This window comes from Rhineura floridana, chromosome 2, assembly GCF_030035675.1.
Source record: "Rhineura floridana isolate rRhiFlo1 chromosome 2, rRhiFlo1.hap2, whole genome shotgun sequence".
NCBI lineage: Eukaryota > Metazoa > Chordata > Lepidosauria > Squamata > Rhineuridae > Rhineura > Rhineura floridana.
This window is the reverse complement of record NC_084481.1, coordinates 25,940,242-25,965,588: the sequence shown is the minus strand read 5'-3', so window position 1 is coordinate 25,965,588 and position 25,347 is coordinate 25,940,242.

The following is a 25,347-nucleotide window of genomic DNA, read 5'->3' as shown; positions in this document are numbered from 1 at the left end:
TATACAGCATTCAGTAATGATAATGAAGGGCAATACACCAAAAAATCACACTATCCAGTCTTAGTCCAAGTGTGGGACTGGCACTTATTGCATTTATGAGACAACTGTCATAGATGTGGCCATAGAACAGATGTCTGGTATCTCTAGTCTAGCCTTCACCAACCAGGCTGTGCTGGCTGGGGTTACTGGGAGCTGAAGTTCAAAATATCTGGAGGGCACTAGATTGAGGAAGGCTGTTCTGATCTATTGTCACAGATCAGGGATGGGGGACCTGTGACCCTCCAGATGTTGCTAGACTACAACTCCCATTATCCCTGACCATTGGCCACGCTGGCTGGGGCTCATGGGGGAGTCCAATAATATCCAGCACTCCCCACTTCTGTAATAGAAAGTTCCACTTTGCTTTCAGCAGGGCAACATGCTGATGGCCTGTCTACCAAAAATTTAAACCGAGGCCTAAATATCCTGTTGAAGTAGAGGCTGTTGCCACAAGAGAGGGGAAGTATGCCTTTGTTGCATTTAAAAACCAACAAACTGGTGAGCACAGGTAACATGGTTAATGGTTGCGCCTAAGGTGATTCTTTTCCGTTTGTGAACACGGCACATAACACGAGAAACAGCTGTTTTAATTCAAATGTTGGCCCCTATGCAAGTGACTGATACGTGTGAGTGATGGGATCAACCCACTCGTTATCCTGGGTTGCCATTTCAGATATCAGTAAGGGGAAGACAGAGGGGAGGGACTATAACTCCCTGGCCAAGCACACACCTTGCCTGGGCAGTGTCTCATGCGCAATTGCTGCTATGGCCACTGAAAAGGCTCTCAGGTAGCAGGCCTGGAGAAGAGCTCAACCAGAGTCCTTGGCAAGTCACTGTCTGTCAGAATAGAAAATTCTGGCCTAGAAAGACTAATGAGCTGGATCACTATAAAGCAGATGTATATTTTCATACATATGTAAGAGATGTCAGTGGCACAGGGACAATATTCTCATTAAGGTTTAAAGACTCCTCTTGGATGCTTTCAAGGTTAAACTGCAGTATTTTCAGAGCATTTGTTGTGGTTACACTTTCTATTCCTGACAATAACTATAGGAATGCTACCAAAACAGGAACAGCCCCACTTTTCAACCAAAGGGATTTCTGCCTTGGGCATCACACCTGGTATTTGTCTGAAACATTTTTACCCTACACTTTGGCCGAAAAGGCTCAAAAGAGGGTCTATAAAAACAACAACAAACAAGATTATCTCTGCCCACAAGTGCAATCTAAAAGGCACTCATAAAAGGGAAGAAAGGGGCTTGGGAGTTGGAAATGTGAAAATATGTGATAGAATGTGTAGGAAAAGGGTTATCTGTATTTCACCCAGACCACTGACATACCAGGTGGTCACATACATACACATAAGTTACCACTTGGTACTCTGCCATCTGTATTTACCCATCATTTGAATGAGAAAACAATTGGCACTCTCAGAGTGGTAGTATGGGACAAAATCACACACAAAACAAGGAAGGATTTAGGGTGCATCCAGTGTTACTCTTTCTCAGAGTAGACCTATTGGATGGTGTTCGATGCTAGGCCTACTCAGAGTAGACCCACTGGATGGTATTCAGTTCCAATCCTACTCAGAGTACCTCCACTGAAGTTAACAGACATGACTAATTTAGGCCTATTCCTCTTAAGAACATACTGTAAGTAGAAAGATGGATATAATCTTCAAATTATAGCATCCTGACCAATAAGATGTAACCATAAATAATCTTAAAATCCATTGAGATAAAATGGCATTTTGGTGTGAGAGAGAATGGTCAGAAAAATCTGAACCACTTGCATTATAAGGAAATGGCGTTACAACAAGATAATCTAGCTGGGTGGGATTATTATTCAAACTGCTTTTACTGCAGAAACTTTGCACAAGAGTTTAAATCCTGTTTGCCTGGCTGCATGCTGGTGATGAAAATGCAATCCCTGAAATGTTTTAGAAGTCATCACTGGATTATGTTGTACTTTTGGCACATCACTGTCATCAGTATCATTCTGTAAAATGTTTAGAGGGTTTTCAATCAAGTGGCATACAATTTTTAGTTAGATTAGATAGATGATGGATGGATGGATGGATGGATGGATGGATGGATGGATGGATGGATGGATGGATGGATGGATGGATGGATGGATGGATGGATGGATGGATGGATGGATGGATGGATGGATGGAGGTTACAACTACATAAAAATACAGTTTAATTGTTTTATAACAATAGTCAGTAGGCAAGACTAGTGAGCTGATCAGAGATACAGGGACTCACAGACAATAACTAAGGGCATTCTGAAATGTTACAGTTTGGGGACACCGCCCTCTCCCTCTCTCTGTAAAAATCACTGGTGCCAGGTCCTATTAACAAAGCAGTCTTTGGATCGGGGTGGAGAACCTGTGGCCCTCCAGAAGTTGTTGAACTCCAACTCCCATCAGCCCCAGCTAGCATGGCCAATGATCAGGGATGATGGAAGCTGTAGTCCAGCATCTAGAGGGACAAAAGTTCCCCATCTCTGCATTAAGGTATGGCCATTATTCATGGTCATTTTTACCAAAATGGAGACATTGGACCTTTCCTACTAATGTTGTGGCTCCACCTACACCAGAACAATGGTAAATATGGTATTTCTAGAACCATGTGATGATTTCATCATTTGTTGCTGAATAAATATTGGAAAATAAAACGTTTCAAAACAAAGTCAACATATACTGTAGTTGAGCTTATGTGGGTTCAGAGGTACTGCAGCTCCAAAACACAATTTCCCGCATTTTTCGATCTAACCACATTTCAAACTGACATGCAAATGGTGTTGCTGAATTGCAGTGTAAATTTCTCCATCCAACAGAATGTATCATGTTTTAAAGGTCCAGCATCAAAATCAAGGCTTAGAACGTATATGGATGGTTAGATATTGTTTATTTCTTTTCCTTCAGTATATTAAAAAAAAAGAGAACATAAAAGCCAATAACATTTTTCCTGCCATTTTTTTAAACTGAGAAAACAAAATATAAAAAACTGTTGAAAAGTGAATCAAGAAACAAATATTAACAATTTAGACTAGGGAAAGCATTATTAAGATTCACTTTGCCTACTCTGTAGACTGATAAAAAGAAAAGTGAATGCTTTAGGGAGATAATTAGTTTCATGTATCAAATTGCTGAATATCTCCTTGAGATTATTTAGTCACAGTTACAGTGAAATATTATTTTTAAAACAGAGAAAATGCACCAAGATTATGAAAAGCAATTGTGATGTTAGTTTGGGTGCATATGAACGTCTCATTCTTTAAATATATGATTGCAGTGTTCACATTTTTGTATTTAGGGAGATCTATGTAACGAGATACAGTATTATAACATCATGCTCATTATGAAAAAATCGAAAGAAACCATTTTCATTCATATTACTTGTTTCAATAATGCATTCCCACCTAGATCTGATTGGATAGCATTGTATGCAATTATCTTACCTGTATATAAACAGGATCTAAAAGCAATAACTGCAGCAGGGGAAAATTATTATTTCATGTTATGAATATTAAAAAACAATTTATTTTCTAAAGAGGGTAATTCCCAGCTTTATTCAAATACATGGAATAGCACAGATTATTGCCTCATTAAATAAATAAAAGAAAAAATGTGTTTAGAACCAAAAAAGTGTTTATCCCCCCCCCCGCTTTTTAAGGGAACTTGTGGGTGGTAAAATAAGTGGTTGTATTGTGCCATGAAATTGACATTCCTTTTTCAATTTTTAAAAACCCAATATGTGAATTGCAACTTCATATGTCTCCATAGATGAGAAAAGGTATCTGCATTTCTTACTGCAAATTATTCTCCCTGAACAATGAAACATGTTCAATGTATATCACAGATCTTTCACATTTGAAAAGAAACTGGAGTGACTGCCAGGGGTGAAAAGCACTGAACATCCGGGAACCAATTTCAATTGTTTGCGTGGCTTTTGTTATATTTCCCCTCCAAACTTTCCTAAGTCAGAGGAAGTTCCGGGGACAGCAGTTGTTGCAGGATCTGTTCCTCATTAGAAGAGAATACGGGAGCCTAATGCTGTTTCTTTGATACCTAACTTCTCTTTGCTTTCCTGGCTATGCTCCAATTGTTGACAAAGAGTTTTTCTCTATGACCCATAAGAAAAGGCTGATCACTGGTCTCAGCCCCGTGTCAGATTGTTCTTACAATCCCAAGCAGGCAGCAGAAGCAGAAAGCTTATTGGGGTTTTAGTGGGCTGCCATTCATTGTTCAGTAATTTATTTTGTCTACATTCCTATTCTGTCCTTCCTCTCAAAGTGAGCCCAAAGTGTCTTAACAACACAGAAACTTTTCTGTGCATAAAAGCAATTGAAAACTTCGTCTAGACAGTTAAAAGACGGCAGTTGATAACTGCAGTGCAAACCCTCATTGTGTTGGTGGGCCGTGTTGTTCAGCCTAGCGTGTTATAAGTAGGGGTGGACACATCTGCCAGTTTTTGTTCTCTCAGTTTCTAATTTTTCCAATCTTAAATTCAATTCTCCATGTTTTTGCAGCAATTGATTTTTTTAAAATGAAACTTCTTCAGTATTTTTGTGTGAATCTCTCCTCCTAACATGCTTTTGTATGCAGCTTTGACTAATGTACACATTTTTGCAAGCAATTTCTCTGAATATTATGCATGTTTGCATGTTATCTTCACTAATACATTCATTTTAAGCACACTTTCCCCTAATATGTGCATTTTTGTAAACACTGGTCGGTTGTAGAACCACATCACAAAATTCGGATAAGTGTGAATTGCAAAGGATGGCTGTGTCTCATACTGTTTTGGAAAGTGCAAATTTGATAGAATCAGCTTTAAATGTGAACTGAATAGACTTTCTCCTCTAACCCTAGCTGCAAGCCATGCAGGACTGATTTAAGTTCCTTGCCTCTTCTGGTGTGAGGCAGACTTTAGTTCACTTGGGGGGGATCCCCATAAAGGGGTTTTAGGAGTGTGGCACTATGACCTCAGTCACAGCTTGAGGAGCTGGTACTGGCCACAAATATTCCCATATTGCTTGCAGACCACAGCATCTTGGTAGGGTTGGTAAGACTTGGTAAGTCCCTGAAGGTTGCCCCAGCAGATGTGCTGGGAGGAGGATGTTGGCCAGCAGGCATGCTGTCCAATGATTGGATTCCTGCCCTGTGCTATGTCATACTCTGAAAGCTGCTAACCAATAAAAGTTGTGGCCATTTCTGATATCAGTTTCTATGTATTCATTGCTTCCTGAACACACCTTGCTACATGTGAGCAAAATGAATACATTTCCTTATATGCACTTCTTTGCACGTTTATATGATGGTAATAAAGGGGAAAAATTGAATCGCTTTCTGCAGCATTATTTACCAGGGATTAAATATTGTGAGGTTTCAAATAAACCATCCATTTTATTTGCCCTGATGGTGCCAAGCAAGCCTTGCCTGATCTCTTCTTTGAAAAACAAATTGCATTCAAAGCTATCAGATTAATGACGCTTATAAATAAATAAGAATCTTCAATTTACTGTTAATAGAAGACCAGCTGGCATCCCACTGTTGAGCTGGAGGGGCAGGAGGGGCCGACAGAGATTGGTGATAGGTTGCTGAGTCATTTGTCATCTGCTCGCTGCTGCTATGGTTGCTGCGTGAAGTGTTTGCAAGCCCTGATGCATAGATCTCCTGAATGTTAGTTATCACACTTGCCTAACAGAGAAATAAGTAATTAAAGTTTAATATGCAGCATTTAGACTATCTACATCTCTCTAGAGGTACTCAAAGGAAATTAGGAAAGAATGAAGCAAGTTTTTTGAAAAAACAATAAAATAAAATAATTTGATACCCAATTCTAATCTTGTCAGGTTTGTAAGGGAAATTGAATAGGAATCTCTAGGGGCAGTCATGTGGTTACAGCAAGCTTTTGCTTAATTAAACAGGACACATGGAAAACTGTAAACTTGCTCAGTGGAAAACCTGCAGTTTTCATTGATTCAGCGTGGGAGATAACCAGGTTTGTACTGGTAGCTCTGACTACAAGATGTGCTTATCTGGAGGAAGATATACAGCATTTTGGACATGACTTGTTTATGTGACCTATAACTACTTGCAGTTAGGTAGGCTTGGCTTCTTTACTTTATTCTGGATCTGCTCAGTATTTCATTATTAAGTCAGTCCTGTATACCTTCCCATCTACTGAGTCAAATGCAGCTCATCAACTATGATTAGAGGTCCACCATTAAACCTGTCTTCTTTTTTTCCTGCCAGTCTAGGACTACGAAATCTGAATGGGGTCAGGTGAGTAGCCTATTTGCTGTATGTGGTTTGGTGCATCACCAGCTGTGCAGACTTGTGCTATGTATAACTTTTTAAACTGAGTTCTCTAGGATAAAAGAAATCTTTAGAAAAATGCACTTTCTGAGAATATATGCATTTCAATATGAATTTTTATGCAAATTAATGCAGAAATGGGTTGGCCAAGACTTATGAATGAAGACATGCAAAACTGACATAGAATGGAAGCTGGTCCATCCATCCCTAATAGGAACACAGTAACTTTGTCCATATCATAGGAACATCAGTGAAAATGTTCATCAACCAATGTACTGATACTGTTATGGATTTATTACATTTATATTCTGCCTTTTTTTCAAAGTAGAAGAGAGATGATTCCCTGGTGGTCTCCCTGGTGACCACACCCAAATCTGCTTAGCAACAGCAAGATGGCCTCATTTGGATCATGTCCTGGAATCACAAACTAAGCTGCAAAGCAATAATTAATAGAATTTACACATTGCTTTCACCTCATATACTGAACATTCATGCAGTATTCATGATAATATGCATGATAACCATTACTGAGATAATAATTTTGGACACTGCAAGTCCAAAATTATTATCTCAGTTACGTTATCACAACAACAACAGTTATATTATCACAACAACTGTAGGGCTTCTCCACACTGGAATTTATTGTGTGTTTGTAGCTGTTTGTGTTCCCATTTAATTTGTGTAGTCCACATGACATTACCCTCAAACACCAATCTCGATGCTTTTCCCTATAAATTTGGCTTTACCTGATATGGCAATAATCCTATAAATTGAGGGAAACTGGGCTCAAAACCTCTCCACTCTGGGTCACAAACAATTTGTTATGGTGTTTGGTGGTGGGTGTATCAATAGTCACTTTCTGCCACATCAAAACAATTTCTACCAAATATTGCACAGCAATCTGAAAAGTGTTCTGCAAAAGTGTGCTCCTGAACAGGGATTTTTAAAAAACAAAACAAAAACAGTATGCAGAGCTATCTGTGGCATGTACTGTCTCTACTTAATTGGCATAATAAAATCAACAAATCAGAAGGTGGGGACAAACATAATAGGGAATGCCTACAATATGAATGGGAAATATTGAAGTTGTTCCTCATATACAAATCCAAATACTTGCATACGCAAATTCAAATACTTAGAACTACTCTGGTCTAATTTGAATGGGGGGGGGGGAGTGGATTAACAGCTAAATAATGCTCAAATGTGGACAAGCCTTATGTAAGGCAGGGCAGTGTGACTGATCTCACTTTGCAGCCTGAGCTGAATCGGCCTCTTTGGAGGCATTTGGGCTTCAGCTGAGTTGGGTTAAGATAGGCCTGGATCGCTATGGGGTGGGTATGGTGCCCATGGCCCAGAGTGATCTAAGGCTATCAGGGGGTGGGGCATAGGGCAGGAAGAAGAGGCAGGCATGGTCAGGAAGGTGAGGTTTGGGTGGGAAAGGCACTGTTTCACAGAAGAAGGTAGGTGCCTCCCTTTTCCACCTAATCTCTCCTCCTTCCTACCAGGCCTCCCAAAGCCCTGCACACCAAATCCCCATTGCAATCTGAGAAGCCTCTTCCAATGGAGCAGCACCCTGCAGTACGGAATCCTCTTGCTTATCATCTGATGAGCAGGGAGATTCATCCTGTGTGGTGCCAGTTGCTGCTTATTCACGGGTGGCTGCCCAGCATGCAGAAAAGATCCTTGCTGTCGGGAGGATGAGCTGGGCTCCTGGGGGGTTGTCAGAAGAGGATTCAAATGGCTGGCAGAGGGAGGAGGGAGGAACTTACCCTCTGTGGAGCGAAGCCGAAACAGAGGACATGCCAGAGATAGGGTCGCCTAGCAACGGGGAGCCTGAGAGCCTTGAAGTTTTAGAATCCCCCCCAGACATTCCCAGGCCCTCCCTTCTCCGCAGCTCAGAGCAAGAGCGAGGGCTGATCACAGCAGAAAGGCAGAGAGATGGTTTACCCTCAGCTCCTCCTTTATCACCCATAGGGGAATCGGACACTTCAGAAGAGGAGGAGGTGATGCCTCCCCCCTCACCACGCACACGCAGACGGTTGAAAAGACAGGAGAGAAGGGGGGGAAGGCGGGCAGTACCTGAGGGGCAGTTAAGGAGGAGCGAAAGGTTGCGCGCTCGTTTAGCCCCTTCTTAAAGAACAGGCAGGAAGCAGCCCCTTGCTCTGTCAACTTTCTCCCAATGTCGCAGGACCTGTATCCCTGTATTGCTTCATGAGAAAGCGCAGTCTTTGTTGGACATTACTCTAATAAAACACGAATTAACTACAACCTCTGGTCTGGTTCCTGAGTCGCATCCTGGGCCTGACAGCTTGACAGAGCCACCTAAATCACCCTCAACGCTCTCTTCACTTGACTGGGACAAGATGTCAAAGGGAGCAGAGGGGGGGACGAACCCCACTTCTGAGACGGAAGAAGTGAAACTCTTGAGGACTAAGGTAGCTGAATTGCAGACGGATGTCCAAGCCCTGCTAGCAGCAGTCAAGGCGCTGAAGATGGATAATCAAACCTTGAAGGCCACGATAGACCAGATGCGAACAGCCCCTCCAGCTGCCGCAGTAAAGGTTCCCATTGGATTGCCCCCAAAATATGCGGGACAAAGTGATCAGTTGGCAACTTTCGTGGCTCAATGTGAGTTATATCTGGATGTCAGGCACATGGAGTTTCCAGACGATGGGGCTAAAGTGGCCTTCGTGATTAGCCTCCTGGAGGGAGAAGCTGCAAAATGGGTGACTCCGTATCTCGTGAGAAAAGATACTGTCTTAAGAAGGTACAGAGGATTTATACAGGAGATGACCGAGATGTTCCAAGACCCGCAAAGAGCTGAAACAGTAGCGCGGCAACTAGGCGCTCTGAAGCAAGCTAAAGGGACTGTTTCCGAGTACACTAACGCTTTTAAAATTCTGTCCCAGGAAACTGGTTACAATGACGCCGCCCTGATGTTTATGTACCGGAGTGGATTAAATGCTGAAATCCTGGATGAGTTGGCCAGGACCTCCCCCCCCCGCTGACCTACCAGGGCTCATCCGGCTATGCCTACAGATAGATCACCGGATGGAAGGAAGGCGCCTGGAAAGGAAGCAGGAGGTCCCGAGATACTCAGCCTCGGCAAGACCCTTCCCTCTGCAGGAATGGCAGGTAATGCAGCTGAGGGACAGGGAGGGGCTAGGCCAAGACTGTCGGAAGAAGAAAAGGAAAGACGCCGCTGAGAACGTTTATGCTTTTATTGTTCAAAGCCGGGCCACGTGGCCAGAGACTGTGGACTAAAAGGGGGGAAAGCTGAGCCGTTGGGAAACTAGAACACCCAGTCCACGTGCAGGCCGGTGGACTGGGGGCAGCGTTGTATAAAGGCCCCCCAACGATCCAACCTCCCTCAAAGGGGGTGTTGGTCTTGCCTATTCGGATTACACCTTCCAGAGGAGTGGTGTTTAATTCCACTGCCTTAATTGACAGTGGAGCCTCCACAAATTTTATTGATGTAAAGTTAGTCAAGCGTCATGGAATTTCCCGGTGGAAACTGAACGCTCCCCTAGCTGTGGAGACTATCGATGGGAGACCCCTGAAGTCAGGAGGGGTGACACAAGCCACGGAGGAAGTGAAACTTCAAATGCCCGGGCACGAAGAGTTCATTTCGCTATACGTGTCAGATCTCTCGAACTTTGAGGTGATTCTGGGAATGCCCTGGCTAGCAAAGCATGAACCCGCAATAGGTTGGAAGGAGGCGGTGGTGTGGTTCACCTCACAGTATTGCCAGGAGAACTGTCAACCTGAAGGAATCAAGAACACCTTAGCGGGGGCAGTGCAAGAGATCGAGCAAGTGACCCTGCCGCCAAAGTATGAAGAATTCAAAGATGTGTTTGATGAAAAGGAGGCAGAGACTTTACCCCCCCACCGCCCTTACGACTGTGCGATTGATCTAGCGCCAGGAGCCAGCATCCCATCATGGAGAATCTACTCTCTCACAGAGATTGAGAGGGAGGCCCTGAAGGAATTCCTGGATAAAAACCTGAGACAAGGATTCATACGCCCCTCACAATCCCCTGCTGGAGCGCCACTATTGTTTGTGAAAAAGAAGGGGGGGGAACTCAGACCCTGTAACGACTATCGCGCATTGAACCAGATCACCATCCCCAACAGCTACCCGCTGCCCCTGATCTCAGGGCCACAAGGCAGAAAGGGAGGGCTCTGCACAGCCCTAGTGCAGAGGGAGAAGACTTCCCTATGACCACCAAGCAAGTCCATGTCAGAAGAGGGATTTGAACCAGAGATTTCCTCATTCATTGATCACTCTCTTCGCCACAATATTACACCATCTCTGTACAGCAAGGTAAAGTTGCTGACCAGAGCTTGGAAAAGTTACTTTTTTGAACTACAACTCCCATCAGCCCAATCCAGTGGCCATGCTGGCTGGGGCTGATGCGACTTGTAGTTCAAAAAAGTAACTTTTCCAAGCTCTGAACCTGACACAATATAAGGGTGGTCTCTCATGCTTTTCATTATTAATTAAATCTGCATAAATAATGGAAATGCTGATAGATTAAGTTGCAATGGGCAGTGATGAGGTGGGCTGGAGGGAAATCCCGTAGCCCAGCTCCTTTGCTTATCCTGACCTTAAATACATTCCCCAGCACCATTCTTCCCTTCAGCACCACAGTACTATTATTCATGTGACGTATGCCATGATGAAGTATTCTTCAGATAAAGCCACTGCAGGTGTTGTGGCTTAATGGGTTGTTCATGTTCTAAGAATGCAGCCATAAACCAGAACGAAAAAGGTGGCATGCTGCTGGGGAGGGGAGCTGTTGATGAAGCAGAATGCTGAGCTCAGTACTATAATGTTCTGTTGAATTGATGATCTTTGTGCTTCAGTGTTTTAGAGAGACAGTTTCCAAAGTTAACAGTGCTGCTGGTGGATGACCTCTCATTCACCACTGTCCTGGATTAGATGGAAGCAAACGGGCTACCTTCTCTTTGACCTACGTTGTCTGTGAATGAAATGGCAGCCTTGTATACACATATATTAAGTTGCCAAATTGTATTTTTTTAACAAAAAAAATCTGGTCAGTGGGCAGGTGGAATTCGGATAAGTCTTTTTCCTAATTAAAGGGCAGCTCCCAGGGAGTTTTGAGACAACAGGGAGATGCACCTGCCAGCTTTAGACATGTCAGGGCTCAGAGCCTGAACATGTCAGGGCTCAGAGATCAAGATACCTGGCTTGTATCAAATCAGAAGCAAAAATGCACAATGGACAGATAAAGTACCCAATGAGTGGCAACGCTATATGCAAAACCCTATATGCAAACCTGCTTGTCATGTTCTCTGCAAGGAGCATTCAGATGGTTTTCCAATGGCTATGTGTCAGCTTGCTGAGGTGATTATGTCTCAGGATGGTGTCTTTGGACAGAAAAAGCTATTCCGGAGAGTAATGGGGTTTGGGGGGCTTAGGTTTGTAATGCTGCCTTTTCTTTTAAAGTCAGTAAGGCCATCACTTCCTGACAGAAGCTGTAATGCATATATTAAACTTACTAAGCCATAAAGGACATGCCTGGAGCACTGCTTTGCCTTCCAAGATTAAAATGAGTTTCTCCCAAGACAGATGACCCCTTTAATGCCAGGGTGATTAATGTGATTTTATTGTACATTGTTTTTTAAATTTAGTGTGGCAGCACCTACCCTTTGGAACTCACTCTCATTTTACATTTCAGACAGGCACCATCTTTTTTCAGCATCCACTGAAGACCTTCCTTTTTCAGCAAGCCTTGGAAGTGAAGGTTTTTATCCCAATCTGTATCAGTACTGGACTTGGAACTCTTTTATATATGAAATTGTTTTCTATTTTTTTTAATTAAATTCCTTTGCAATGTTTTGTAGGATGTGTGACGGCACTCTAGCCACCATGGAAAGGGAGATCCAGCCATGACAAAGTATACACCTCTGTCTGTCCACCTTCCCCACTTAAGAACTTGCTGGCACCAGATGACTAGGTTATTTTTCTGCAAGGATGCCAATCACTAATTTGCCTAAAAACTACTTTGACAACTCAAAGTAGCATGGATTTTGCCTTAGATACAAATGGTGTATAAATGGAGACCACAAGGTTTAATGAATATTAGATAAAAATTTCCTAAAACGATAGAGCACGTGGTTCTTACATGTAAAAGTTACAGAAACCCTAGCTTAACCCACCAAAGGAGCAAAGGAACAAATAAAACAGGAGACAAACACAATCTTCTTCCTCTCTCTATACACAGTCCATAGAGACGCACACTTACATCAGACTTCATCCATTCATAACCTCTCCAGCCTGGCCATGTGAGTCTACCTTCTTGAGATTCCACTTTGAATCCGCCTTGAAAAACAAAACTGACTAGAACTAGCTTCTGCCTACTTGCTCTGCAGATCACAGCCCCCAGGAAGTTTTTGGGGATTATAATTCCCAGCTCTAGACAAGCTATGTACCAACCTTCACATCCTCAATGAATTTTTTTCCCCTTCCCATATGTGCCTCAAGGTAGGTCAAGAATAGCAAGTTAGCCCTGTTATCGACAACCAGACAGGCAAGAGTTTACATTTTCATATAATGCAAAAGTCGATAAAAGCAAAGTCATAAGAACATATGCCTGCCAGAACAGGAGCCATAAGATATCTACACAAACAGTCTATATAAGCACAATCCATTTCCTTCACAGGAAGCAATTAATAAGCAAAAATAAACTAATAAACAAACAAAATTGTTACTAGCAGCCTTGAGGGCTTTGTTGTTGAAAGGTGCAGTAGAATTTTTTAAAATAAATACATGTCTGCAATCCTGCACACTTTGACTTGGGAGTAAGTCTTATTGAATTCAATAAATCTTGCTTCTAATTAGATATGTACAAAATTGTATTAAAAGGGATGCATAGATCCCCTCACTAATTCTGATGTTCAAGCTAGAAAACATATAGTGGTATGAAACAGAACTACAGTTCCCAGAGTTCCTTGGGAAGAGGGATTGATTGTTTAAACCACACTGGGAATGGTATCTCTGTGAAGGTAATAGGGCCCTCCTCTCAGCACCCTTAACAAACTACAGTTCCCAGGATTCTTTGGGGGAAGCCATGGCTCTTTAAAGTATTATGATACTGCAGATGTATAGTGCAGATGGGACTAAGTCAAGGGTAAAATCAGGACTAGCCCAGCTCTGGAGGTGAAAAGACCAGCTACCACCCTGGCACATGCCTGCTCACATCTGCCACTTCCTTCACTTCCCTTGTCTGGGAAAGGGTTACACAGCACTACATATCTCCATGCACAATGATCTTACTTCACAGGGTCCATCAGGAGGTGGTAGGCTACTCCCTTTCCCCTACCCCATTTCCTAGGAGAGCTATATAAAGCAAAAGGATCAAGACCTCAGTTGTTGTGCAACATGCACCAACCAGAGAGGAGGGGTAGGGAAAGAGTGGGGTTGGGAAGAATCCCCTCACTTTATCCTGGGCTCCATGGAAGAAAGGAAGAGGCAGGGCCACATCATACATTTAAAGCACATTTAAAGCAGATGGCTTCCCCCAAATAATCCTGGGAGCTGTAGCTTGCTAAGGGTGCTGGGAATTGTAGCTCTGTGAGGGGTAAACTACAGTTACCAGGAATCTTTGGGGCAAGCTTTCAGTGTGCATCAAATATGCTTAAAATGTATGGTGTGGATGTGACACAGTCTCCTCCCTTCTAAGTCACCCGTGCAGACAAGTAGCAGCACAGAGGGGGCAGCTGAGACATACCCCCTCAAAGCCCATGAAATAAAGAAAAGGTGTATAGCTTCTACGCTTTCTGTGGGAGTACAGGAGGGTGACACACCCATTCTTTTCACAGAGGGGATCAAAGTTGGTCACATTCATTAATTATTTTTGCCGCCCTGGGTTCCTGCTGGGAGGAAGGGCAGGATACAAATTAAAAAAATAAGTAATAATAGTTTTTCTTGTTATGAGTGCTGAGAATGTGTGTGGAGTGGTCATTTTAAATGATTTTTATCTATTTATTTCATTTCTCCCATCCTTTCCCAAAGGAGCTCTGGGTAGCACACATAGGGCTCTCTCACTTGTGCTTCACAATGACCCCATGAGGATGAGAGATGTTGGATGACTCATGGCTGGGCTGGGCTTGTAACCCAGGTTTCCCTATAAACTTCCACCAAGCCCAGGATGTGGAACCTGTAGCCCTGTAGTATTAGTATTAGTATTAACTGAAAGTCTCCAAGTGGCTTACAACAAAAACAAAATCAAAAATATCATATTATAAAACAAAACAATAAAATAACAGCAGACACACACCCCATACAGCCACAGGGAGCTTTGGTAACAAATGAATAACAAACAACATCATCTCAATCTATCAAATGCCTGGGACAAAAAGGTAAGCTTTTACCTGGAGCTGAAAAAATGCCAATGAAGGTGCCAGGCGGATCTCACTGGGGAGTGCATTCCACAGATGGGGAGCCACAACTCAAAAGGCACTCTCCCTGGTCACCACCCTCTGAGCCTCCTTCAGAAGGGAGACCTCAACAAGGGCCTCGGAAGAATATCTAAGGGTCTGGGTAGGTTTATACTGAGAGATGCATTCCAGAACATATTGGAGTCCTGAGTCATAAAGAACTTTATAGGTCAAAACCAGCATTTTGAATTGGGCTCGGATGTGTACAGGCAGCTAGTGTAATTGAAACAGAACTGGTGTTATATAACATATATTTGCCTTGAACCTGTCAACAATTGGGCAGCTGCATTCTGCACTAATTGAAGCTCTCAAACCATTTTCAAAGGCAGCCCCACATAAAGCACATTGAAATAATCCAACCTTGAGGTTACCATAGCATAGAGTACTGTGGCCAGGTTCTCCCTGTCCAGATAGGGTTGCAGTTGTGCCACCAGCCTAAGCTGATGGAAGTCACTCTGCACCACTGAGGCCACCGGTGCCTGAAGCAACATCAATGGGTATGGTTGGACTCCAGCCCCCATCGTCCCCCTTGCCCAGACAGCATGGCCAATGGCCTGTGATGATGATGGGACAAGTAGTCCAACAATATCTGGAGGGCCACCCAAGTTCCCCATCCCTGCTGTATCCACTGTCCCATGGAGGGAGCCAACATGTTGCCCTCAGGACAATGTAATCCAGCTCCCATCATCCCTAGCCAGCATAGCCGATGGTCAAGAATAGGGATGGAAGGATCTGTCCATTTTGGTTCCCAGAGTTTTTCATTTTTCCAATTCAGTTCTCTGTAACAATTTGCGTTTTTAAATCCTCATGAAAATTCACCTGCATTTTAGTGCAAATTTCTTCCAATAAACATATTTTTGTATGCAGTTTTGACTAATCTACACATTTTCTGCAATCACCGTTCCCTAATATGATGCATATTTGTATGTTATTTTCACAAATATATTCATTTTTATGCACACGTTTCCCTAATATATGTATTTTTTAAAAAATATTGGTTGGTTGGAGAACTGCATCACAAAATTTGGATAAGCGTGCATTCTGAAGCATTGTTTCAGTTCTCATATTGTTTTGGAAAATGCAGTTTTGATACATTTGCCTTTGTGAACTAAATTGAATTTATCACTCATCCCTAGTCAAGGATGATGTGAATTGTCTGCTAATTTCTGAAGGGCACCATGTTGGCTAACGGCTGCACAATATTGTCCTGGGTTCTATATACAAGATAGTTAATTGAAGTATCTTGCAGGTGTCAAGCCTGATAAAATCCATAGACTGTTATTTCTTAGGAAGCTTCTGGTTAGTTTTTGCAGAGATCTGCTTTCACAAATGACTGTTGGTCTCTTCCATTTAGCAATGCAACTCAACATTGTGTCAGATTCATTTATTTTTATTGGCAAAACAGTTAGTAGCTGGTAACAGAGTGAAGACCTTTTGTAGACCCTGTCTGCTAGCAAGGGCAGGGCCCAGCAAAAATAAAATAAATAAATAAAAAGAAGAAGCTGCCAGATTAATTGGGGTAGATGCAACAAATGGTGCCATCTAGGCCATAAAGGATTTGGAGACAAGAGAGAGGGAGAGAGAAGTTGAGGGAAGCTTAATGAACTGCATGGAGACCACATGCTCCAAATCTCCTAGAAAAGTATAGAGGCTAGGTGGAAGGGCAGAAACATATCAGCTAATTTGCTGACTGAATTTTCTTCCATAACCTGTTTCTGGATAGTAGCTTCATAACTAGAAGCCACATTCTGTGTTTGGGGAGCATGTGCCCAGTGAATACTGCCCCTTTAATAGATCAGATGTTGATCTATGCTTCCATAATCTGTTGCACACTGAAAAATCATGTACTTGTTTGTTTATTATTTTAGGTTTCCCCATTTCCCCCCTCAAGCCATCTCTGTGCCTATTACTCAACCTGTGACAGCTTTGATAAAATTGCTAAAAGCTGACTGACCTGAGTCCAAAGAGTAGGCCAAAATATGGATTTTATCATCAAAGTACACTGTACTCATAGGAAAAAACAAGACACAGGGAACTGAAGAACACATAAACCTAAATTCTACTTCAAGCTCAGAAATTTTGTTTAGCTTTTTCAAAATGCTGCAAGGCTAGGTGTAGGGATAAATAATTCTGCAAGACATCTAGATGTACATCCGAGGAGCTTAGTATGGCATGCTGCATTCCCCCTGTCCCATAATTCTTGTCTCTTACCCCTGATTTATGGGGTGCTTATTGCTTTTGCAAATGGCTTGCATAGTACTGGAAGTCTGAAAAGTTCTGTAAGCTCAAATTGCAGGCTTTCTGGCGTTGTTTAGGAAGACGTTTTTCACTCTGCCTATGCTGAACAGAAGCTGGGAAAGGAAATTTAATTAGTCAAAACAATGAACTCATCAGGGAGGGGGAAGGCTTCACAGCTGCATTCTCAACTCTCGTGAACATAACTTCAAGGCCACTGTAAGATAATCAAAAGTCAAAAGTGTGAGATCAGAAGACACTTGTCCCTGGGAAAGATAAAAATCTCACAGGTATAGGTGCCACCTGTGCCCCCTTCCGGAAGGTGTTTTTTGGGTATAAATAAATAGCCCTTGATCTGGGCAGATAAGCCTTGACACTGGCCTGAAGAGACATGTGGCGTGGTGTAAATCCAAAGAGGACCATAAAGGGAATATCTCTGCCTGTTGCTGGGGGCTTCCAATGGTGGAAAACAGGGAATGTGAGATAAAAACTGTGCTCATTAGCTATAAGTGTAAGTGCCTGCTTGCTTTTGCTGCAATAAAACACTAAAACATTTTTCCTCACCAGTTGTATTTCATGGTCATTCAGATCCCGAACTTTCTGGCCTCAGGGAAGGGAAAAAACCTTTGGCAAAACACTAGGATCCAATGTGCTTGAAATGCATCCCTTGCAATATATTGAACCATTTTGAAACAGAGAGGACCTTCAAAGGTAATCTTTCTTATTGCATAGGGGCCCACTGTTCATGGGTATGTGTGTCAAAATTCCCACTGAGCTGGTCCAAGTCCACTCTTTGGATCCTGTCCATTATGACTGAATATGCCCAAGACCTCATCCCTGGAGAAACACTCACAATATCCCCAAGCAGGTGTTCTAGTGTATGTGGGATGGTAGGAGTCAAGATCATGTCTGCTGCTTAAGGTGACTATTTATGAACTTCATAAGAGAGGAAATGCATCACAAAAAAAAAGACAAAGGAGGGCCTCTTTTAGCATATGCTACTTTATAGGAAGATGCACTTTCAGAAAAAAATACTATAATTTAAATAAGAGGTAGCTAACCTTTATCTTTTTTTTTGCCCAAGGGTCATTTTATGCATTGACCAACCCTCTCAGGGCCACATGTTTGTTATGGATATGAGCAGAGTAACTCAGTGGTCTAAGCTGTGTGTGTATGCATTTACCTAAGAAGCAGGATTTTACCCTGTGTTTAAATCACTGAGACTTAAGACTTAGTAAAATAAGAAAAAGGTCCTTTATTTATAGAAATACATAGAAGATAGAAAAGGCATACCTAGTTCTAACCATCTAAGTTGGAGGTGCAATGCCCAGACTTGGGTATTGCCCTCATGGCACAGGAGAGAGAGCAAAGACAAAGATATCTCCTCTCTCCTCAAAGTCAAAGAAGAACACAAAGGAAGGAGGGGCTGGTCAGCTTCCCTGAGCATATCAGTTCAATGGAAGGAAGTTAGGTAGAGAAGAGCACAGGTAAAGGTAGGCAAGCCTAGCCAGCTGGAGGACCCTAACTCCATCTTCCTTCTGGAATACAAACAAAAGAACCCAAACAGGAGTTGTTCTTGCCCCACTTCCAACACCCCTTCTAAATGAGTGCTTGGTTCAGCCCACAAGGTTCATCTTGTCTCGAAGCTTGCAGTATCTGACTTTGTCCGATGCCTTTGTCAGAGCATCTGCAGTCATATCTTCTGTTGGACAATACTCCATCTTGAGTAGTCCTTTGTGGTACGTATCTGAAGTGAAATGGTGTTTCATGCCTATGTGATTGGTTCTTGAACTCACCCCTTCTGACTCCAGGAGTCTGATGCATCCTTGGTTGTCTTCATGCATCACAACAGGCCCAGGTGTAGAGATGCCTAATTCTTTGAACAGTTCAAGTAGCCATGTCAACTGTCTGTGTGATTCAGAAGCTGACACATACTCTGCTTCTGTGCAAGAGTCTCTTGTTTCTTACTTGCTCAGCTGATCACTGAATCTCCATAGTAGAAGATATTTCCACTGGTGGATTTTCAATCTGTAGTGTCTTCAGTCCAATCAGCATCTGCATACCCCACTAGTTTGGGATCTCAGGTAGCCGCTAACTTCAGTTTCATGGTTGCAGTGCCCTTTAGATATCTCACCAGTCTCTTTATTGCTTCCCAGTCCTTCTTGGTTGGCAAGCTGGTTTTTCTGCACAAGTATCCCACAGCTACAAGCACATCTGGCCTGCTAACAGTGCTGATATACAGAAATTTCCCAATGGCTTGTCTGTAGCTCTCATGGTCTTCCCATGGGTGTTTGTTGTGGTTGTTTGTTTGCTGTCTCCTCTCTCCTCGGACAGTCAAAGAAGAAGACAAAGGAAGGAGGGGCTGGTCAGCTTCCCTGAGCATATCAGTTCAATGGAAGGAAGTTAGGTAGAGAAGAGCACAGGTAAAGGTAGGCAAGCCTAGCCAGCTGGAGGACCCTAACTCCATCTTCCTTCTGGAATACAAACAAAAGAACCCAAACAGGAGTTGCTCTTGCCCCACTTCCAACAACGTTAGTGATGGGTGCAGCCAAAGCAAAAATAGGTGTTACCTCCCCACACACAAGACACACACTCAGCATAATACATACGGGGCAGTTGGAGTCTGTACATATTGTGGTGTACACAAAGAGGCTCCTGTGCAGACAGGTCTTAGAACAAGTGGAGACAAGGGGTATCAAGGGGTCAAGACCAGTGAGTGTGAGGCTGATCCTCTCTAGGCTCAGTGTCCACCACCTGCACCCTCAGACAGCTGCTGGGACTGAGGAATGATATCTGTCTTCAGGAGCCCTTGGCATGGTCTGTCAGATGCCCCTCCCTGCCAATGATCCTTCCCCCATAAGAACATAAGAAGAGTGTGTTGGATCAAGCCAATGGTCATCTAGTCCAGCATCCTGTTCTCAGGATCTCAGTGTCCAACCCCCACACTAATTCTCTGCTAGGTGACAGCAATGCCACCAGTCTTCCCCTCTCTTTTAACATTCATGTTTTAACATTACTTTGTTAAACATTTTAGAATTTTTATCAATGTCTGCAACAGTGCTGGCAACTTTCCCACCATTTTCCTAGGTACGTAAGGGTTCTTTCTTCTCAGAGTGAGGCATTCTGGGCAAGGTGGTCAGGATAATCCCTGTGCCACTATGTTTTGCCTTTAAAAAAAATACGGTTTAAAAGCCTTTCTAGACACCATAGTAAGCCATGGTAGCGCAGGCAATGTCTGGCCACCTCACCCAGAATTTTCTGAGAAGAAGGACCCCTTATGTGAGGAAGGGAAGTGGAAATGAGTAGCTAGCCAGCTGCCACAGATTGGAGCTAGGCCCCTCAGTGAGTGAATGAGCAGTAGGTTGGGCCAGTGAGGGGCCCTTCTGAGCCCAAGGGTCCTTGGATAGTGCCCAACCTGGACAATGATTGGTGCCACACTTGGCAGGACTCACTGTCATCCCATGACATTGTGGATAAGAAAGAAACATGGTGGCTGCCATAAAAACATGACAGCCAACACATTTTTGTTATGTGTGTATTGTTGCGTTTTTACCCAAAATGCCATGAAACAATTGAACTTCTGGAGAATTGCATTTTGGGAAAATTAAGATGGTGGCTGCAATCATGGTTGCTGGGGACCCACCAGATTGCACTCTGCCAATGGCTTCCTTACCCTGGAGTCGGCCTGGAGTCTACCCATATAGAATATCTGCCAACAGCCACATAAGTATTCCAAAATAATAACATTGCATTTTAAAAGGTTTAATATAGACGAATTCTCCTTGTCTTCTAACACAATTACAAGATAGGCTCCCATGGTGTAGAACAATATTTTCTGTTAGAAACTGCAAAGTTAAATAGTCTTTCTAATTCTCTTGTCAACATCCACCATTTTGTTTTGAAATGTCAGCATTTGAGCTGTTGGCATTATGGGAGCCTAGAATACAGTTTGGCAAGGAGGTTCCATGCTGTGGGTGTCAGAAAGGATGTCATACATCAGCAAAACAATATTCACCAGCTGGCATCTCATAAGTGGCATTTTTAATTAAAAACATTTTTTTAAAAAAGAATTCACAGTTTGTACATCATGATATGTTTCTTGTTGGGACCATTATTGAGCCTGGTTGTTATCTATGTAAAGTAGATGGGATGTGCTATCTATCTATCTATCTATCTATCTATCTATCTATCTATCTATCTATCTATCTATCTATCTATCTATCTATCTATCTATCTATCTATCTATCTATCTATCTATCTATCTATCTAATCTATCTATCTATCTATCTATCTTCATCCTAACTGAAACAATTCAGAATATTGAGTTTTAATAAGATGTTGTTCAGTCTGAAGAACAGATTGTGTACACATTTGCTACCCAGTGCTAGCTGGGGCTGATGGGAGTTGTAGTCCAGTACCTTTCGAAGGCCCTGAATTGGCAAAGGTTGCTATAGAAAGGGTCCAAAATGGTGCAGGCAGCTGTTCTATGTGCACACAGGTGCTTTTCACTAGCAGCAGTCCCCTGGGTCTGCAGAAAACAACTTCTCAAGGCTAGGGTATAATCATGGAACACTAACAATCATATTGTGGGTGCGATCAGAAGGAATTTTTTTGTCCTTACCTCCATCTGTGAGCAAGGGATGTTTGTGGAACTAATCCAGAATAAATAGTATCCTATAGATCAGGGACTGGGGCCCTCAGGCATGGGGGCCAAATGTGGCCCTCCACTCCTCTCTGTTTGCTCCTCAGAACACTCCCTGCCCCCAGGCTGCATCCTTCACTGGCTCTGCTTCACACCCTGAGTGTTTTGGCCAAGCTGGAATGTGTCCTTTGGTCAGGGCTGGCACCAGGCATGACGGGGCCTTTAGGCAGCAGGCTGCCCCAGGCCCGCATCATTATGCTCTCCAACATCCCCTCCCAATTGACTCCCTATACATTATACAGTAGGGCCCAGCTTTTCAGCATTCCACTTCTCTGCGTTCCGCTAATATGGCACAAGCCCTGTCCTCCACCCCCTTCTTCTCCTTCTTTGGGAGTGATGGCATGCAGCGGGAAGCACGCTAGGACCCGCATGTGGGGGCTGGCGGGTGGGGCGGAGGTGGCTGCTACGCTGCTCCTTCCAATGGAGGTGAGGTGCCCTGCCTCTCCTATTGAGCCATGGCCTCTCTGAGAAGTTTCACTGAGCCTGCGTGTACAAGCCTTCGGATGGCTCCACACACAGAGATCCATTTTCTAGACAGTGGCCGCCCTTGGGTTAGTCAGCAGTGGCTAAGCCAGCCAAGAGCAATTGAGAAGGCCTGCTCTGTGAACCCCACGGGTCTTCTTCCTGTGCCCCCCAGCCCGCCCAAGAAGTGCAGCCTGCCCACGTGCAGGCACAGAGGGGGGCGAGCTTCGACGGGCCTCCACAAGGGCTGAAGTGCCTCCAGGGGGCCCTTGTGGTGAAGGGCAGGCCAGACAATGGAGTGGGAGGGATGTGCATGTGCATGCAGGGATGGTGGGGGAGAGCCCTGTCCTCCGCCCCTTCTCTTCCTCCTCTGGAAGCGGTGCAGGAAGCATGCTAGGACCCACATGTGGGGCCAGACGGTTGGGGTGGAGGTGTGTCGCTTTGGGTGCCCTGCTGCAACCTCCTGCACCATCCCTTCCTCTTTTCCCACCAGGTGCTTGTGGCGGCAGGAAGGAGCCTGCGAGCCGATGCAGCTGGCAAAGGGCCCCCACGGTGGGCAGGGTCACTGGGCAACTGTTGGGGTTGCTGCTGCTGGCTTGCAACTGGCCCGGGCACCTTTGGAGCCAGGCTCGCTCGCTCGCTCACTCTCTTTCTGAAAAAAAAAGGCTATGTTCCACTTTTCGGAGCTTTTCGCTTTTCGGCGGGGGTCTGGAACCTAACCTACCATATGAGCGGAGCCCTACTGTATAGAATTTCAACCTAAATTATCAAAAGGTGACTAAGCCATTTTTGCTTCAGAAATTTAACTATTACATCAGTATCCTCCACATTAGTTAATCTTGATTAAATTCTATCAGATTAGTTTGCTGTAAGGCACTGTTTGCAGGATTACTTTTGAAGACTCTTAGGAGACTTCAACTTGTACAGAATATGGTTATAAAGCTGCTGACTGGAAGATATAGAATACCACATTATAACTGAAGCGTTACACCACAGTTTGAAGAGTTGCATTGGCTGCTAGTGCATTTTCACGCATAATACAGAATGCTACTTTCAACCTTCAACACTTTAAAAGGTTAAGACCCAGGGTACCCGAGGAAACATCCAGGAGTGGCTTGCCTGGTGGAGGAGAGCCATAACAACAGCTGCATTGCTACTGCAGATTGGGAGAGGGAGAGGTGAGGCAGAGGTGAGGTCAAGGCTGTGCAGATACACCAGGAGAGCCATTCTGGTACTCCCCAACCTTGCTGCTGCCTCCACTTCCTCCTAAAGCTGCCCAATGATTAAGCTCATTGTCAGAAGTTTACCTCTAGGTGCCCCACCTTCTAAGATGAGATGAATGTCTACCAGGCATAAGGCCTTGTGAATTCAGTGGTGGGGCTTCAGCTATGACATTCCCACTTCTGGCACCAAACTGGATAAGCTTCAGGTGCCAAGTAAAAATAATCTTATTTTCCTTTTTTTAATGGTTTTCAAGATGTTGTTGCTGCTAGAAACTACTGCCACATTATTTATCAGTTATTCACTTATTTATTCATGCATGCATGCATGCCATTTTAAAGGTTTGTTGTAAGTTGCCTTGGAAATATTTTATTGAAAAGTGGGATAAAAATGTTCTAAATAAATTCACTAATAGGCAAAAAACCTTGCGGTTTAAGAATGTACTTATAGCCAACAGATATGTCTATCAAATTTTAAAAAGCAGGGAAATTAGGCAGCTATAGTAAATGCACCAGGGGAACAAGGAGACCTGACCTCCTCTCTGAGATATTGTACTGCCCTACAAATTTGTCAAAATGCAAACACAATTTGGGTTGTTCTTTCACAGTCCAATCCACTTCCTGTGTAGCTTGCGAGAATTTGGTAACATGTGCCTCTAAGTATATGGTGAGTGGTGGCAACACCTGCAATCAGCCCAAATAACAGAAACAAGACATGTGGTGTGCTGATCTTGTTTTAGCAGGGAGGAAGCAACATTATTAATACAGTTGATATAGTTCAGATGGTCACTTTAAATATGTCTGATTTACTTTGCAATTTTAGTGACGTTTCCTATTGGAAATCATTTTCTTTTGTTTCTATTTCTGTGAATATATGAAGTACAGCAACACTTTGCAAAATGTACACTAAAAAAACTCCAAACATAATAATGGCACTGACTTCTGCAGAATAGTCTCCAGTGGACATCAGGAGTGTCTCAGTTTGCAAAAGATAAAACAGTGGGAGGTGAAATATATTCTAGCAAAATGCTAGGTGTGCTCTATATTTTTGACTATGCCTACCTTGTCTTAAATGAAGTGGTTTAAACATAGCAGGCTGAAAACATGCATCCTCTTTTTTCCAACAGCTACAGTCATTGCTGAATTAGCAACATATTGTAATCAGTCTGATTTTACATCAGACTGCAGTTTTAGATTCCACTGTTAATGCACCCAAGATAGAAATAGAACATAACCTCCAATTTGAAACACAAAAGGCTGTCTTCACCATCATATGACATTGACCAATAAAAAGGCTTTGAAATTAATAAAAATAAATTTGAGAAAGATTTCTAGGATGAATAATGAGGGATAAAATTTTCTAGTTTAGATTCTCTGTAGAAACATTAGTAATACAGGAAAGAAGCAAAGTAAGAAGAACACCAACAAAGATACAGAAATATAATTCTCCATCTTTGGAGATGGCAGGTGTTGCCACCACTCACCATATGCTCAAAGGCACATGTTACCAAATATTTCCAAGCTACACAGGAAGTGGATTGGACTGTGAAAGACCAACCCAAATTGTCTTTGTATTTTGACAAATTTGTAGAGCAGTACATATCTCAGAGAGGAGGTCAGGTCTCCTTGTTCCCCTGGTGCATTTACTATAGCTGCCTAATTTCCCTGCTTTTTAAAGTTGGATAGAAATATATGTGGGCTATAGGTACATTCTTAAATCACAAGGTTTTTTGCCTATTAGTGAATTTCTCTGCTTTTCAATCCAGGAGGTAAGAAATGGAATCCTGTGCAAGTTTGCTGAGAATGGATTGATCATTTGCATGCTTATTAAGTTCAGTGGGATTTACTCCCCTGCAATCATGCTTAGGATAAGTGAAACTGACCACAGGGGATGGGGAG